This window comes from Lichenostomus cassidix, chromosome 1Aa (assembly GCF_008360975.1).
Source record: "Lichenostomus cassidix isolate B80296 chromosome 1Aa, HeHo_3.0, whole genome shotgun sequence".
NCBI classification, from domain to species: Eukaryota; Metazoa; Chordata; class Aves; order Passeriformes; family Meliphagidae; genus Lichenostomus; species Lichenostomus cassidix.
The window spans coordinates 27,515,523-27,531,087 of record NC_139480.1 but is presented as its reverse complement, the minus strand read 5'-3'; the positions used below and the strand labels follow the sequence as shown (position 1 = coordinate 27,531,087).

General features: G+C 39.6%; 1 protein-coding gene and 1 long non-coding RNA gene across 2 annotated transcripts in view; one reads left to right on the top strand and one right to left on the bottom strand.

Annotated features, from left to right (window-relative positions):
- LOC146443366 (uncharacterized) overlaps nucleotides 1–13,421 on the top strand; it is a 135,699-nt gene extending 122,278 nt beyond the window's left edge. The window contains exon 2 of the long non-coding RNA XR_014847031.1: nucleotides 13,287–13,421. This is a non-coding gene — a long non-coding RNA (uncharacterized LOC146443366). The remainder of the gene's footprint in view (nucleotides 1–13,286) is intronic.
- CNTN1 (contactin 1) overlaps nucleotides 1–15,565 on the bottom strand; it is a 219,746-nt gene that overhangs the window by 121,901 nt on the left and 82,280 nt on the right. The gene's annotated exons all lie outside the window — the stretch shown is intronic.

Genomic DNA, 15,565 nt, shown 5'->3' with positions numbered 1-15,565 from the left:
ATCTTCACTGCACCACACTGGGCAGCCTGTTTGGCCGCCAGCCACACCACTGGCACAGCCCACACCTTAACAGTGTGCAGGGTAACATCAGGGTGTATCTCAACTGCCAGTCCAGCCCCTGACAGGGCCTCAGAGAATCTGGCCAGGATGCTGCCCCACACTTACCCAGAACACCCTGTCTTTACAGAACGTTGGGATTTTGGAACCTCCTGCATCAGAGTTAGCACCTTTCTTCCTAATAGTCTTTAATGGATTGCTCCTCTGCAAATTTGCCTCATCACTTTCTCAGCCTCTGTAAGAATATTTTGCACCTTTACAGACTGTAGCAATAACACAAACAGTTTAACTGTTCCTTAAATAAAAAATACTTTATTTTGCTTATTCTGAAGCTTTTCTCACGATAGAGCAAGATTTGAATGAAATAATTACAATTAACAGTGACAGTCATTCCCTTCTGCACACTCTTCATGCTATAGAGCTCCCCTAACTCCACTCACCCATCTGCTTCCAAGGCTAAAGACACATACTTTGCATCTATGCTGTTTCATTTGTTCTCGAGAGTCTGGTTATTACACTTCACAATAAAATTCTTCCTGTTTTATATTTCTTGCAATGTCACATTAGGCTTCCTCCTCTCAGCAATACCAAAGACCCAATCAGACTACGTATGAACAACTGGAATACAGAAAATGATACATGATGAATCAAGCACTTCTTTTTGGTGCTTCCTGTACATAAACTGAAGACCACTAAAATACTCTAAAACCAGTATGAGGATGATTTGCTCTGTATGGGTGAAATTCAGGAGTTAAGTGCTCCAGTGTACAAGAGTGAGAAACTTTTTGTAAGATATACATGTATGTCCTCTGTTGCTATCAGTGTTAGTCCTGGTTCAGGAAACAAACAAATCTGGAGGACTTAACCAAAGTACAGCTTGAAAAGGCTGAATTCAGTGCCTTGCATTCAGCAGTGAGCTGTTATTTCTGAGGCAGATCCTGCTCCCACCTCTGCAGGTATGGCTAAAGCCCTGCTCACAGAACTAGGGCAAGCCCTGAGCATGAAAGGAAAAGTATCCTTCTCTTGGCAGACAGAAATGTCCAGCAATGGAGCATTCCAAGTGCAGAAGATTATTGCATTTTATTGCTTTACTGGGATCACGAGAGGACATGAAGCCTCTTTAGAAAATTTTTATTTACATGGTTTTCCTTATAAATTAAGCTTTCTCAATTTTGAAGCTGTGTGGTGTGTTGCAGCCATCTGTGCACTGCCATCAGTTTGAAGACCCAGGTGTTTCAGAAGAGCTTTTTTGCAGTCCTACCTTTAGTGACAACAACACACAGTATTATCCCTTCAGCACCTTCCCATCAGGATGAGAACTCTTCTTGCCTATTTAGTGAATTAATCAATAAACTACAATTTCATACAGTACATGTGAAACCCTTAGAATGCTAAAAATAGACTGAATGATAAATTTCTCTTTCTGGATTTTTCTATGCTTCTTACTACTAAAACCATGAAGAGAAAACACACAGGAGAGTACCATACATCATCGGTGTCAAATTATTAATTAGCAAAGTCTAACTTTTCCCATGGGAAAGCTGTAGATTTCAGAGCAGCTATGCAGGCTAGAAGGACAGGAAGAGAGGAGGGGGTAATATGCTTTCCCCCTGTGTTGAAGCTGCCTAGTAAGAGAATGAAGAGCTCATGCTCAAGAGTCAAAAGGGAGGATGATGTGCCCCAGCCCCAGCACTGATACTTGGAGTGCTTTGGGGTCTGAGGTGTTCTCACTACACAACCACTGGAACAGAGGAGCAGAGGAGACAGAGCAGAAAGAGGGGTTAGCTCTAGGATGAGGACTCAAGAAAGGAGGAGGGAGGAAAGAGAGAGAGAAACTCAGCAGGAACTGATGTACTGGTTTTTCTCTTGTACCTTAGCTCTGCTGGAGCATGTTTTAATGCCCATAGCAGGCTGGCCCAGCAGGTGAAATAGACTCCATGCACATGCAGCCTGCGGGGAAGCACCAAGTGCTCCTCTAGTTGTGGTGGTGTAAAAGAGGCAAAAAACCCCACCTGCCACCACTGGAATTCACGCACCTTTGGCTTGTATAGCACCTTATTCCAAAGTGTTCTAGAAATGCACATATTTAGCCACAAAGGAGACTAGTAACTAACAAGCATTGTTCTTTCTAATACTAGCAGCACACATGTCCCCTTTTCCTTCCCCAAGAGGTTTTCAAATGGATGCTTCAAATCAGCTATGATCAGGGAAAAAAAAGAAAAATCAGGTCAGGAGTTCTAAAAGGCAAATGGCAGAACATTTCTATTTCCACTGCACTGTGCAGTTCTGGTAAAGACAAAGTATTTGAACACAGTAAATAGCAAAACTATTATTTTCTTCTGAAATAGTAGCAGAACTGTATACCTATTTTCCAGTAGTTTCCACTGTTTCAAGCAGAGTATGAAACTAATAATAAAACAAAGTGCAGAACTAATTCTTTAAATGCAGCTATGATCAGTACAACGCTACATTACTATCACAAATGTAGTAATGCCTTAAAATGCCAGTTTGGGATTTCTTTCTGTCTTAAGACAAAAAAAAAAGCACTTATTTGTGCACATTAACATCCCAAATTCTCCTCCTTTCCATGAAAAAACCAGCACAACTCCCAAAGTATGATGTTACTGCAGGCAAGAAAAGAGATCAGAAGCTACAGTGTTGGCAGTAGTAGCCAATGTGAAGATCCTGACCTACATGTGATTCATGACCAGTTCAGGTACAGCTCCTATGCTTGGCTTACGGCCTCCATGGACAATGTGGTTGCTGGGTTGTCTGAAACATCAGCTGTGGTAGGAAACCAGCAATATGTTGCATTGAGACTGCCACTGCCAGCTGATATTGAGCCCCAGGAATCCCAGCGCAGGGAAGCACAGGGTGTGAATGTAACAGAAAGGAGTCAATTTCAGTTACTCTAAGAAACAGGTTTATGTAAAAAAAAAGTAAAAGAAGGAAAACAAAGCAGAAATCCTTCTGATGCGTCTGTCCTGTTTGGCAGGAGAAAGCTGTCTGCCAGTTCCCAGCTCACAGCCCTTGGCTGTTTCCCGGCTGAGACTTCTCCCTAGGGCTATCCCTGAAATATTCTCATCAAAGAGCACAAGGGAACAGCATGCTCTGCCCCAGGAGGAGGACAAAGACTAGCCAAAGATGTGACCACTCTGCAGTCATTCTCTGCCGCTATGAAATCCCACTCATCCCCCACAAAAGAGCACTTCCAAAGGGGCCCAGTCTTTCAGACCTGGAAACTTAAATCAAGAGCAAGTTTAGGAAGAGTTTTGTTCCAGCTCTTCCAGGAAAGACTACGTATTTTGGTCCCTAAGAACAGTTCAATGTTCCCACAGAGCATAAACAAGAATCTGGTAGAGGCTGGATGCAAGGTCCTGAATTTCTAAGCACATTCTGATGATGGTCTCTAATACCTAAGGTCATTATTTTGCCTATATAATGAGTTAAAAGACTCGCTTTTTCCAGATGGCAGTGTTTCCATGTGAGGAAATATGGCCTATACTTTCTTCAAGTGTCTGCTGGGATATCAAAGTGAACATAATTATCAGAACTAGATATTTACACTAAATAACACAGTGTTTCAGTTCCATTAGTTAATCAAATAAAATTTTGTATTTTATTTCTAACACCATTTTCTGGTCAGTAAAAGCAAGTATGAAGTCTTGTAACACAGAAATGTCAAACTGGTGGCATTCATCTGACGTCAAGAGCAGCAGTAACACTTTTAGAGTCTGCTGGGAAGCAAACAAACAGCCCAAGTGTAATTTATTTCATCCTGTAATGGGGTGCAGTGGGAACAGCTTTGTATCTAAGGAATAAGATCATCGTTCCCATGCCTTTGGAGAAGGTTTCAGAATGGGAGACTGCTCACTGGACTGAACAGGAATGAACATTGTGGTTAAGTCTTATTCCAGCACCCAAAGGAATGGCCTGTGTTTGAACTCCCCATCCTGAAAGGTCTGCAGACTTCTGTGCCATTATCTGATGTACTATACCTGCTTCCAACATCAAATCTTAAGGAACAGATTTGTCTGTCTACAACTATTTTTTTTTTCTGCTACACTGTTCCACTAGTCCTTTGTGCTTTACTTTACTCACGCTAAATCCATGTTTTCAGATACTAAGTTCATTTTTAAAATAAAGAACGAGATGTAGCTCAAGAATCTCATCTGAAAAATTCAAAATAGTTTCACTGACCTACATTAATCAATGAATTTATAGCCTCCAGCTCAACAGGCAGGTGAATAATTATTTTTATAAAGTAACCTTTAGTGTGCCAGCCTTTTTTTTAGTAAAATAACTACCAATAGAAATCCTGTGACACAACTTCTCTCACCAGTTTCTCCTAAGAGACTGAAGACCTCATTTCCAATATAGTAAAATATTACTGTACTGTGAATAATGTCTTCAACAAATAGGATGGAGAAGTTTCAGTTCTCTTCCTGCTCAGCTAAGTCAAACGAGTTTTTGGTGCTACCCATGAGTGATGTTTAACTCAGCTCTGTCATCCCTTTAATTTTATCTACATGGAAATGCTAACAGAAGGAAAACGTGCCTATTCACAGTTAATGCTGAAGAATTAGTACTTAGGGAACAGACTTGTTGAGCAAACAGGTATTGCATACAAGTGTATTTTTCTGTTAATAAGCACTGGTAAAATATCTGTATGTTACGTGTGTTAAACTATTTTATGCAATTGCTAATTTTTAAGTGTCTGAAGATTTATTTAATCAATCATAAGCAATCTGATTGTTCTCAGAGATTACTTCTCAATCATAGGATGAAATGAAAAAAAAAAAGACTAGTAACAGTGTATAATATAGTGAATTTCAAGAAAAAAATATTTCATGTGTTATCAGTAATTTTAAAGCATGCTTCTGCTCGCAAAAATATATGCCAAAGTATTTCTTTACTGCTAATCTAGTATTTTACCCCTTTTGGAACAATACCAACTGCATGACAATAAGCATTAATTCCTGTTATTATTTCCTCTTATTAATATGCATTAATTCTACTTTCTCTTTACAGTAACAAATTAAAACCAACATAGAGCAAAAGAAAAAACTTTCCTTTTACTTATCCCAAGGCCATAACTCAGAAATATGACCATGCCACTTTACTGCAACAGGGAGTGAGAACTCATCTGTATTCATTTGAGTTTCCCATGCTGCCTAAGCATCAGCTCTTAAAACTCCTAATTTTCCTGGTAGTCACACCTTCAGTTACTAACTGAAATGAATGGATCTGCTCTACAGCCCAGAGCAAGAATAAAATCAATAAGATTTGGTAGCAGGCATCAGTTCTCTGGTTGTAAATGTATTTATTACCAGACAATTTTCCAGAATTAAGTCCAAGTCAGTTAAAATTTGCAAAGTCGCAATTTGAGAAAACCAAGTACTGTAATTGAATCCCTGACTTTATAATAAGAACACGAAAGACAATATTCCGACACATTATTAATGGACACTTCTGCCTACATTAAGCTGCACATTTTCCTAAGAATATGCCTTACTAATAAGATGCTTGTAAGATCTTCCCTTCTTAGCCCTTTCCTCTGCATAGTACTCTGGATTAATTATTGATATTTTAAATTATATAATCACCAGTTATCTGAGGAGATTGTGGACAACAACAACAACAACAACAAAAGTCTGCTCTTCCTCTAATTACCTATATAAACAGCAAATAGTTGCTGTGTTGCCTTTGCTTTCCTCACTTTTTATTCAGGCTGTTTGTTCTGTTCTGAATAAAATATTTATGTATGCTCCTCTGAAAATCTCAGCCAGAGACTAAAAATCATGGTCCCTAGGGAACTTCAATGGACCCTGGATACCTCTCTCAAATGCCTTGGAAAACCTAGCCATTATTTCTTTGACAATATTACTAGTTCCAATTCTTTACCTTTTATTAATGTATCTGTTTCCTCATTAAACACAGGTAATTTCAGTACCCTAGCCTCAATGTGAAAAAGATTGAAATGTTGTTATATGTGTCACTGTGATTATGGCTGTGATGCTTTGTATTTATGACAGTCAAAGAATGCAAGCAATGTTCATTCACTGATACATCTGGATATAGTAGCAAAGCACTGAAACAGCTGAACCATGTTTCAGTAAATCACCTATGTTCTGAATTTAGTATTTTAATGTGCAACCCTTAACTGTACACGCGTTAAATTCTCTCTCACAGAAATACATTTCCATTAATTTACTCAGTTTCCATGATAAATGAAGTTAGGTATTCCCTAATTAACTGAAAGAGAGGAATTTAGGAAGGTTGTTTGGGATTTTTTTCCTGCTGTTATTCTCATTTTTACATCTGTTTTCACGGTCGAAAGCTTGCTTAATCTACAAATTACGCATTTCGGGTAATATTTCACGGCAGAAGCAGAGAAAGTAGAATAAATCCTCCATGGCAAATGAAGACTGACTGGCATATTTGCGAGCATCCAGCTATCACACACATCTTCCTTGTTAGCATCATGCGAGCTCCTCGCTGCTGCCGCTGCCATCGCCGCCGCGTTCCCAGCCCAGCAGTGTGTTTGCATTCAGCACACGCGAGATGCAGGCTTTGCCAGCGAGGATTTTTAACGCCCCTCTCTCTCTCTGCCCCCGGTAGGTGTGTTCTTCTTGCCCAGGCTTCATCCCGCTGCTCTCGGGAGCTGCCGTGGCCGATGGAGGCCCGGCGAGCGGCGAGCAGCCCCGCGCTGTGACTCAGCATCCCGCAGGCCTCGGCATGCCGGGATCCCGCCCGGGCTGTGCCCGCCGGCCAGGCCACCCCATCCCGGCAATGCCAGCCTTCCCAGCACGGGAGGAAGGGCGAGACCCTGGGCAGGAGCAGGGGTGCAGCTCCCACACGGGGAGTGCATTCCGGCTCTGAACGGCGCCTTCAAATCTGCCGCTTCACCGCGATGGGTGCTTGTTTTCAGTCAGCAGCGCTAACAATGCCTGATCTCCGTACGCCGTACTTCCAGCTGATTGTTCGGTAATTAACAAGCAAACACACACTGTTCACTCAGACAGGGCTCCATATGGGTTTCTGTGCAACGTGGCAAAAGGACTCGGGGATCCAAAACTGGCCCATCAGGCATTGTTAGATGCAAATGCAAAATAACAATATAAACTCAAAATGAAAAATCCAAGGAAGGGTAGCACCTGTAATGCTTACTGGCAATGCCTTGCTTCTTGAGATCACACAGGAAACAGCTTTCAGTTTTACTAAAATAGCTATTTCTCAATACCCTGTGACAATATATCTCTTTGAAAGTATGGGTACATCTCCGAGTTACTGAGCACAGAAGCTAAAGCATTTGTACTCCATTTTCCAAAATACTAAAATCTACAAGTGCAAAACATATTGATGATATAGAATTTTTAAGCATTTACTGTGGTAAATAATTTAATTTGAATATGTAATTTAACTTATCTTCTTTTAAAATGTGGTATCTTTACTGTACATCTATATTAGTTAAATTATTTTCTTGAATATATCCAAAATTGTCAAACATGCAAATTAAAAAAATGTAGACTCTTTTAAATATTTTTTTTAATTCCCAGCAAATTACATAATTAGAAATAGCTGTACTTCTATGTAAAATTTCTAAGAATACATAGTTTTCTGAAGGACAGTAAGGATTGTCCTCACTGAATGAAAGCCTAGACTTTTATCCAAAATGTAACAGTATGATCATCTTAGTTATTTACAGGACAGAGAAGCTATAGATTCTGGGATGCATTTTCCTAGCATACATTTTACTGCAGCTTGCAAATGGTACAGAAAATGTACAGATAGAGGGAAAAAAAGTCAATGAAATTTCATTGTCATTACTCAGTTAGGACCTCTAATGAAATAGATCACGTTATTATATTGATCACCACAGTGACTGTCCTGCCCCTCCCCACAACGCAGTCATCTATAGCAGACAAAAATTGATCAGAAATATACACCCTTGAACAAACTGCAGGATTCAAACACAGTATTTAGTCTCAGCAACATTTAAACAACCATTTAAAAATAATCAGACTAGTAGGATCTCTTCAGCTATATCCACCTGAGAATCCTGACTCTACATTCCAGCCCAGGTATCTGAGTCAATGTAACTACACTGCATCATCATAATCCTGTCTCAGCATATTCCCTCTACTGCACTCAAATCCACAAATAAAAAATACTCCTTTTTACCTTAGGTGGTGAATTCCTTCTTGTCCTTTTGTTCAGAATAACTATTCCAAGTTTGCATCTTTGAAAAAACACAAGGATGGTTACATCAATAAACTCCACAGATCCTCTCCTGTGGCAGAAAACAAATTACCAAAAAAAAAAAAAAAAAGACTTCAAACTGTGACCTCAGAGCAGAGCACAGCCGTTAGCATCCCTCAGCCAACCTTCAGCAGAAAGCAGGTTTAGACAGCAGGGAAACTGGCTCTGTACATGGCTGCAATGCTTTCAAATCAAGCATTCTGTGCTGTAAGCTTGGGGATTTATATCTTCTTAAATAGGCCGTCCCACTCAATGCTGCTTGTGTGCATGAAAATATGAAGCATTTCACTGCAGTCACTTTATGCAAGAAACTACCCTAGTCATCTTTACAATCTCTGTCACTATGCTCTGAGACTAAAGAATGAGAACAGCATGCATAATTCATGCATTAAAATTTTCTGTGTACTTCCTGCAGGAACTGTTACATCCAGTAATGGGGTATCGATCAGCTCATCGCTAAAACAATTGGGGCTGGGCAATTGCTGCAACAAACAGTATTCCATCCAAAACAGGATGCAGACACAGGCTTCCCCCTGCAGCACTCAAGCGTAACTCCAACATACATGGTGTGGCATTTACATATTGCAGAGTGTTTAATCTGGACTCTGCATGTCTTTGACCTCCAAAAAATGCTGCGTTATCTGAGCCTTTCATTTGAAGTCTGTGTTCCCTGAAGACTGTTTCTCCTTTAACTCTGTGCAGGATGAGAAGCAAGTATGTTTTCCTAACCCCACGTTAAAAGTACAGTGAACCTGTGAAAGCACAGGGCAGATGTAAAGGCTTTCTACCCCATGACACATTCTTTGCCCTCTGTACACCTGCGCTGTGTTTGTACCAGGAAACTAGTCCATTTTCACTTGAATCCTTTTGTTAGAGTGCATATATTATATTCTGTCTGCATAGATAGACACAGCATTTTTGTCTAGCACAACTCACATAATTTGTATCTGCCAGATCGATTAAAACATGTCCCAGAATTTCTACTTCTTCCCACAGATCTGAACATCTTCCAGCCTTTTCAGCATAGTCCTTTTTATGGCACCCCTGTCATTTAAACAAGCTTCATTGACAGTGTATCAACCCTGTCTTCAGCCCCTGTCTTCAGCAGCCTCTGGGCATTCCCAGTCTCTGACTGCCACGTGCTTCTCCTCCCATGCACAGGAAAACCACAACTGCCAATGTTTCATAAGAAATAGAAGAGAGAGGGAAGATGGACAAAAGGGAAACATAAAGTCATGACTGAGGTAAAACTCCAAAGCAGTATTTAAAAAAAAAAAACAAGGATCTTTGATTACCCTGGTGTTGCCAGACAGCATAGTCACTGGCTTGTGAAAGACACAGACCTGTAGTTTGCTGAAAGGCATGGAATTATTCCTTACCCTTGACAGAGTTTGGGTCTGGTCTTTAATCACTAAAATACATCATTATCACTAAAATAAAGAACTGTTATTGAGGTTTGTTACTGAGGTTTGTTAAAAGATATTCAAGAGGCTAGTAAGACCTGTAATAAATACTTATTCCTGGGATTGAAAAAGGTACGACTGGCAAAACAAAAAATCTTGATGGAACCGCAGCACAAACAGAGACAGACACATATTGATGAAAACCTGAATCTGGGCTAAACTATCGACTCTCCTGCAATTGCACACATTCAGAGTCCTCCCAAGTAAGCTAATGGAAAACTGTCTATAGTGAGGAGGATTTGGCATACAGTCTGGAAATTTGAATGAATAGAGGCTTTTTCAGCAGAAATTCAGGAAGAAGTTTCTTTGTCTCTCACCAAAGCAATCACCCTTCAACACATCCAGTGTCTACTGCTTTCTCTCATGCTGAGGCATGCTCATACATTTCAGTGGGCTGCAAACGTGTCGCCAGGAAATTCCCGTATGTCTGTCTGGTACATCCTTTCTCAACAGCTACCAAGGCTATCATATGACAGCAGTTAATCAGTTCTTTGGGGTACATCAAAATCAGCAGCTTAGTTTGTCAGATTCTTCACTCACTACTATACTGAGTGCTGGGTCACAATAATCTCTGACAAGCATTAAGCTAGAAGTTACAAGTCTTATCAGAAAACGTGATGTTGTGAACCTGACTCCTTAATTAATCAGATTAGAATGGGAATACAGAGATGAGATTGATGCCCCAGATCATGCAATCCCCATGAGCTCACTCTGGTCCAACTCTAATCAGTTCTAAGTGCAAAGTTTACTGGGAAAACAATGCTCAGGTAGGCACTGCAAACTAGTTTGTCCTGTGCTTACCATTACAGTGGACATCTGCCAGTTCTTGCTATGTTGGGACTGTGCTCCAGATAGATGTCTAAATTTGGACAGATAGTAGCACATGCCTATGCAAGAGTAAGGTGCCCATTCTCTGTCAGAAATCTGTCAGAACCTGTTCAGCTGTTGTGGTCTATTTAAGGGCAAGTTGAATCATTCCAATGTTTGTGGACTCTTGTTGGTTAGATTTTTGCCAGTTAGGATCAGACTGAGAACATGTTAATCACATGTAGGTACTAACATGTAAACCACTCAATTTAGACATTTCAATCTGTCACTGTATTCCCCCTTCACGTGCTTCAACAAGAATATTTCCTGGACACAGGGCAGGAGACACAGTAATTTGGGAACAGGATCACCTTGTCATCTTTTACTCTCCCTATTCAAGCTATGTTTGGGATTCGTTAAAGAAAATGAGCAATTGTTTAAACCTGATTTCATATGTAAATGCCATGACACAAGTGTCATATTGGACAGTTCTGTCTAGAATATGAATTTTGATCACTGACTCAGAAAGAAACTAACTTTCCACATTTTATTATGAGATAAATTTAAATTACTCATTGAATTCAGAAGTTTGAAATGGAAAATGTCTCCATGTGATTGTCATTGGTATTGTAATACATCAGTTCAATAACAATTTGCGTAGAAAAAGACATTGTTCAAATGTCTGCAATCCTTGCCTGGTATTTTGGAATTTGTATGTAATCTTATGGGCTCCTCAAAAGAACACTTAGAAGCTCTGTGAAATAAAATTAGTCTTCCCTGTATCAGAGAACTTCATAAGAAGCTCAGACAATGCAAATAGAAACTGGTTACACTTTCTTTGGAAAATAACAAAGGTAAGAAGGGCTCTATTATTTAGAAGGGAAAGAGCTAGAAACTGGACAAACTAGTGTTTTGAAGTTACCGGTGTCAGCAAACACAAATATGGGTGTTATAGGTGTACTTCATTACACTGAAGTACTGCCTAGGTATTTCACTGTGTTAGACACGTGTCCCAAAAAAATCTGACAATCCATGCAGACAGAAGCTGTGACAATACGACAATCCATGCTGATTGCCTTCTCTGTGTATTTAATTTTATTTTTAGCATTCCCTCATTTGTTAATGATGAAAAGGAGATAATGAAAATGCCCTCCTCTCCTTGCTTTATTCCTCCTGTTCTACACTTCTCAATTAAATGAGACACTTCCATTTTTACTATGCCTAGATAGAAGTCAGAAACCCACAAAAAATTCAAACATTTATCCTTCATCATGAAAACCAGCTCCTGTACAATACACATAGCCTCCCAGCCCTCCTGACAAATTACCCTTTTGAAGTAGGAACTCCCGACTTGAGAACTTTCTCTTCAGTTTGGAATGGGAAAGTACTCATGGCATGTAAGGTTTTAAGATGTACTACACAATGGATTGTCAGCTACTCTCAATCACAGGATCCCATTTCCAGCAGGGTATATTCTGAGACCACAAAACCATTTAATGCAGCCATTTCTTATAGATATCTTACAAATCTTTCTTTTATTTCAGTAACTAGTTTCTCAAATTACGCTGTTTCATGCACCTCTTTCTATTATTCATTCACTATTCTCCCTTACTGCAGTCTAACCCCATCCTTGATTTATAGAATGATACAATCATGTAGGTTGAAAATACCCTTGAGATCAAGTCCAGCCATTAACCTAGCACTTCCAAATGCACCACTAAACCATGTCCCTAAGAACCACATTCACCATCATCTTCCTACGCTGAGCAAAACCCGTTTTTCACAACAAATTAATTCTGTTCTCCTTCACAATTTCTACATATAAATCTTTCATTCTACCGTTTATTTTAAACATCCATGACTATCATTTCAACTCCAGTGCTCAAATCCTCCTGTTTCTACTTCTCTTTCTATGTGTCTATTTCTCCAACAGAAATAATAGCATAATAGACAGACATAATAGCAACTTTGTTTTTTCTTTCTTTGCTTTCCCTTCCTTTCCCTACCTCATCCTTGAAGCACAGAAAATGACTGTGCTGAATCCTGCTATTTATTCCACTCTCCTTAGAGTCACAGCCATTTCAATTTCCCAGTCCTTCAGAAACTCTCATTTCCCTACCCCTGCTTCATTCTCTTCCCCACTCTTCCCTCACCACTTTTTCCTTTCACAAAGGAAAAAACACCCTAGTGTTTCCCCTGGCCACCATTACGCCTTCCTGCTTTCTTGCTGCTCTGTATTAGCTTTAAACTACTGCATGAAGTTTCTCTCTTCCTTTCCTGCTGGCTTTTACCTTTTGCACTCAAAATGTGCAAATGGAGCTCTTTAAATCTCTATCATTTGCAGCTACCCAGGGCTCATTTTTCATTCTTCCTAACATGCCAACAATTTTTCATGCTTAGGAGTTTCTACTTCTGATGTTTTGGCTGCCTTGGCACAGTCTAATCCTGATGTCCCTAACTGTTGCTCTGGATGTCATTCAAAGGAACAACTTCATGCTTTCTTCTATGCTTTCTGGAGAATTTTTTGGTCTTTTTTTCCTCCTAAAACTTCACTCTAGTACAATCTCATCTATAAACACAGATTCAACTACTATCTTCTCTTTAGATCCCACACCTCTGTGGCTAGCACAGTTTTTCCCATGAGAAGTTTTCTTGTGTTTTGTAAATAAAGATAAAGTTTGGATGTTTTTGGAACAGTGTCCCAGAACTTGGACAGTGCAGGCCTGGCCAATCAGGCCTGGGGGAAGGCTTCTGACTGACCAATCTGGGTGACTTTTGAGAACTCTATATATGTGATGAAATCAAAACAATAAAGGTCATTCCTTCTTGCCACTGAGAACTGGTGCTTTCATTACTCTGCTAGCTGCTCAACAGCGACATACCTCTACTTCAATAACACCTTATTCTTTTCAAATTGGTATTTCAGACAGTATTTCTGGTACTGTAAATTCAGGCATCAGCTTAGGCTCCACACAGACATTAGGGTTGTTATTACCCACCCCCACAAACTCATCCTGCCAGATCCTTTCTGAATCGCTATGTACAGTCTGAATGTTATCTCTAACCCAGATCATCCTCAGGTTATTAAATCCAGACTTGCTGAATCTTCCTGTGTAATATTGCTTGTATATAATCATCTGATATGCTCTTAATTAATACCCTTGTCCAGATTCTCATCATCTCAGAACTAAATCAATCCAAAATCTTGCCCTCTGGCTTGGACACACACAACACCAATAAGAGTACTACTGAAAAGACCATTCTTCTGGTGCATCACTCTGAGTGTGTGATTTCCTCTTCTTGCCTCCCTCCACTCTTTTCTTTGGTATGTCAAATAAAAGCAAGTTCACATTTGTTCCATGGGCCACTCTCATTATCATTCTTACTTGGTACTGAACAGCCAACTTACAATTAGTCTGCAAGTTATTTTTCATTATCCCCTTTTTAAATTCTCAGTCAAGCACTTCTGTGCTTCCTCCCATTACACTTCATACTTTGAAAGAACTCTCTGCAACACCTGCAAAGTTATTGCAATGCCCTCCTTCAAATCCTTTCTTAAATCTTGTTTGCTATGATAATTGGAAATTAAATTGACAGCATGTAGGCTGCTCTGGAAAGCTGACACCACTGTCCTCAATGGCTGATTTACTTTCACTGTTTCTTTGCAATTCCCCATCTGTCTTTTATGTTATACTTCCACTCATAACCACTGTGAGTAATTCTCACTGGGAGAGGGACTGACTTCTTGTTTGTTTAAAGGGATCTCTGTTTGATGACTCTGACTTTTCAGCACTACAGTAATGGAAAGCACTAGAGGGCATAGAACAACAGGAATTAAACAGGGACTATCTCTTAGACCCTTTGGAGTCAGGAGTAGAATTTGAGCTGGCCCCCAGCTCCTACAGAGAAGTCATATGTGGCACAAAATCAAGACTGCTAGTTCAGTAATTTTAACTGAAAATGTGACTTTGTTCCTCTGTGGCCCACTTTGCTACCAATACCTAAACATGTTCCACAACAAAACAACTGCTTGTTCTGCTTTACCGTTTAAGTCGGTGTTCTGAGGTATCGAAGATACTATTCATATGAAAATACTTCTTTTATTCATTATTCTGAATCAATCATGATATTTAATACAATTATATAAATTGCATGCCTATATGATTGTCCCTATTACATGTACTATACTGTATTCTGTAATATAGCACAGGTTTAAAATATCATACTGTGTATTTATAATTATAAAATAAGAATTAAAAATAATATAGTAACCATAGTTATTGGTAGTATACACTACAGCCATGTATCAGCCATATTCAAGTACAAAAGAGATTCTATATATATTCTGAGAAAAATGCCACTCCAAATATCCCAAAAGCTCCAAGAGCTAGTGACGGCTACAGAGCTGGAGAGATTACTACTTTCATGTTCTCCTAGGTCTTTGCTCTCAAAGAGCAACAAAGGCTGTATCCAAGATAACACACAAAACTTCCCTCCAAACGGTTTACAACATTTACAGAGTGATTCACTTCAAATCACTGCTGATCCAACACTAGCATCAAGTGCAGCGTGACTTGCTGCAGTATATTCCTCTACAGACTCTTGGTAATATTGATGGGAAAATTCTCTTCTTCAGGTCTTCTCTTCACCTGTTTCTTTGGTCACATCATTCTCCTTGGGCCAGCTGCCCAACTGTTATAGCACTGAGCCTCTTCATACGTTTTAGCTTAAGAAAAGATGTTTGGTATATTTTTCTCCTATATCTTTGATAGTGCTGATTTTGCACTCTATTCTGCATGCTTTCTCTATGATGTTCCTGACCCCTGCATTGATTTTTCTATCTGTCATTAGCTAAGAACTCCCTTCATTTGCTTTATTGGTCATCACAGTAACAACTTACATTACTGGATAAATAAAAGCAAGCCTATGCTTGACCCGGCAGCAATTCCCTGTTGGGCTGCCTAGTTTTAAAGCCA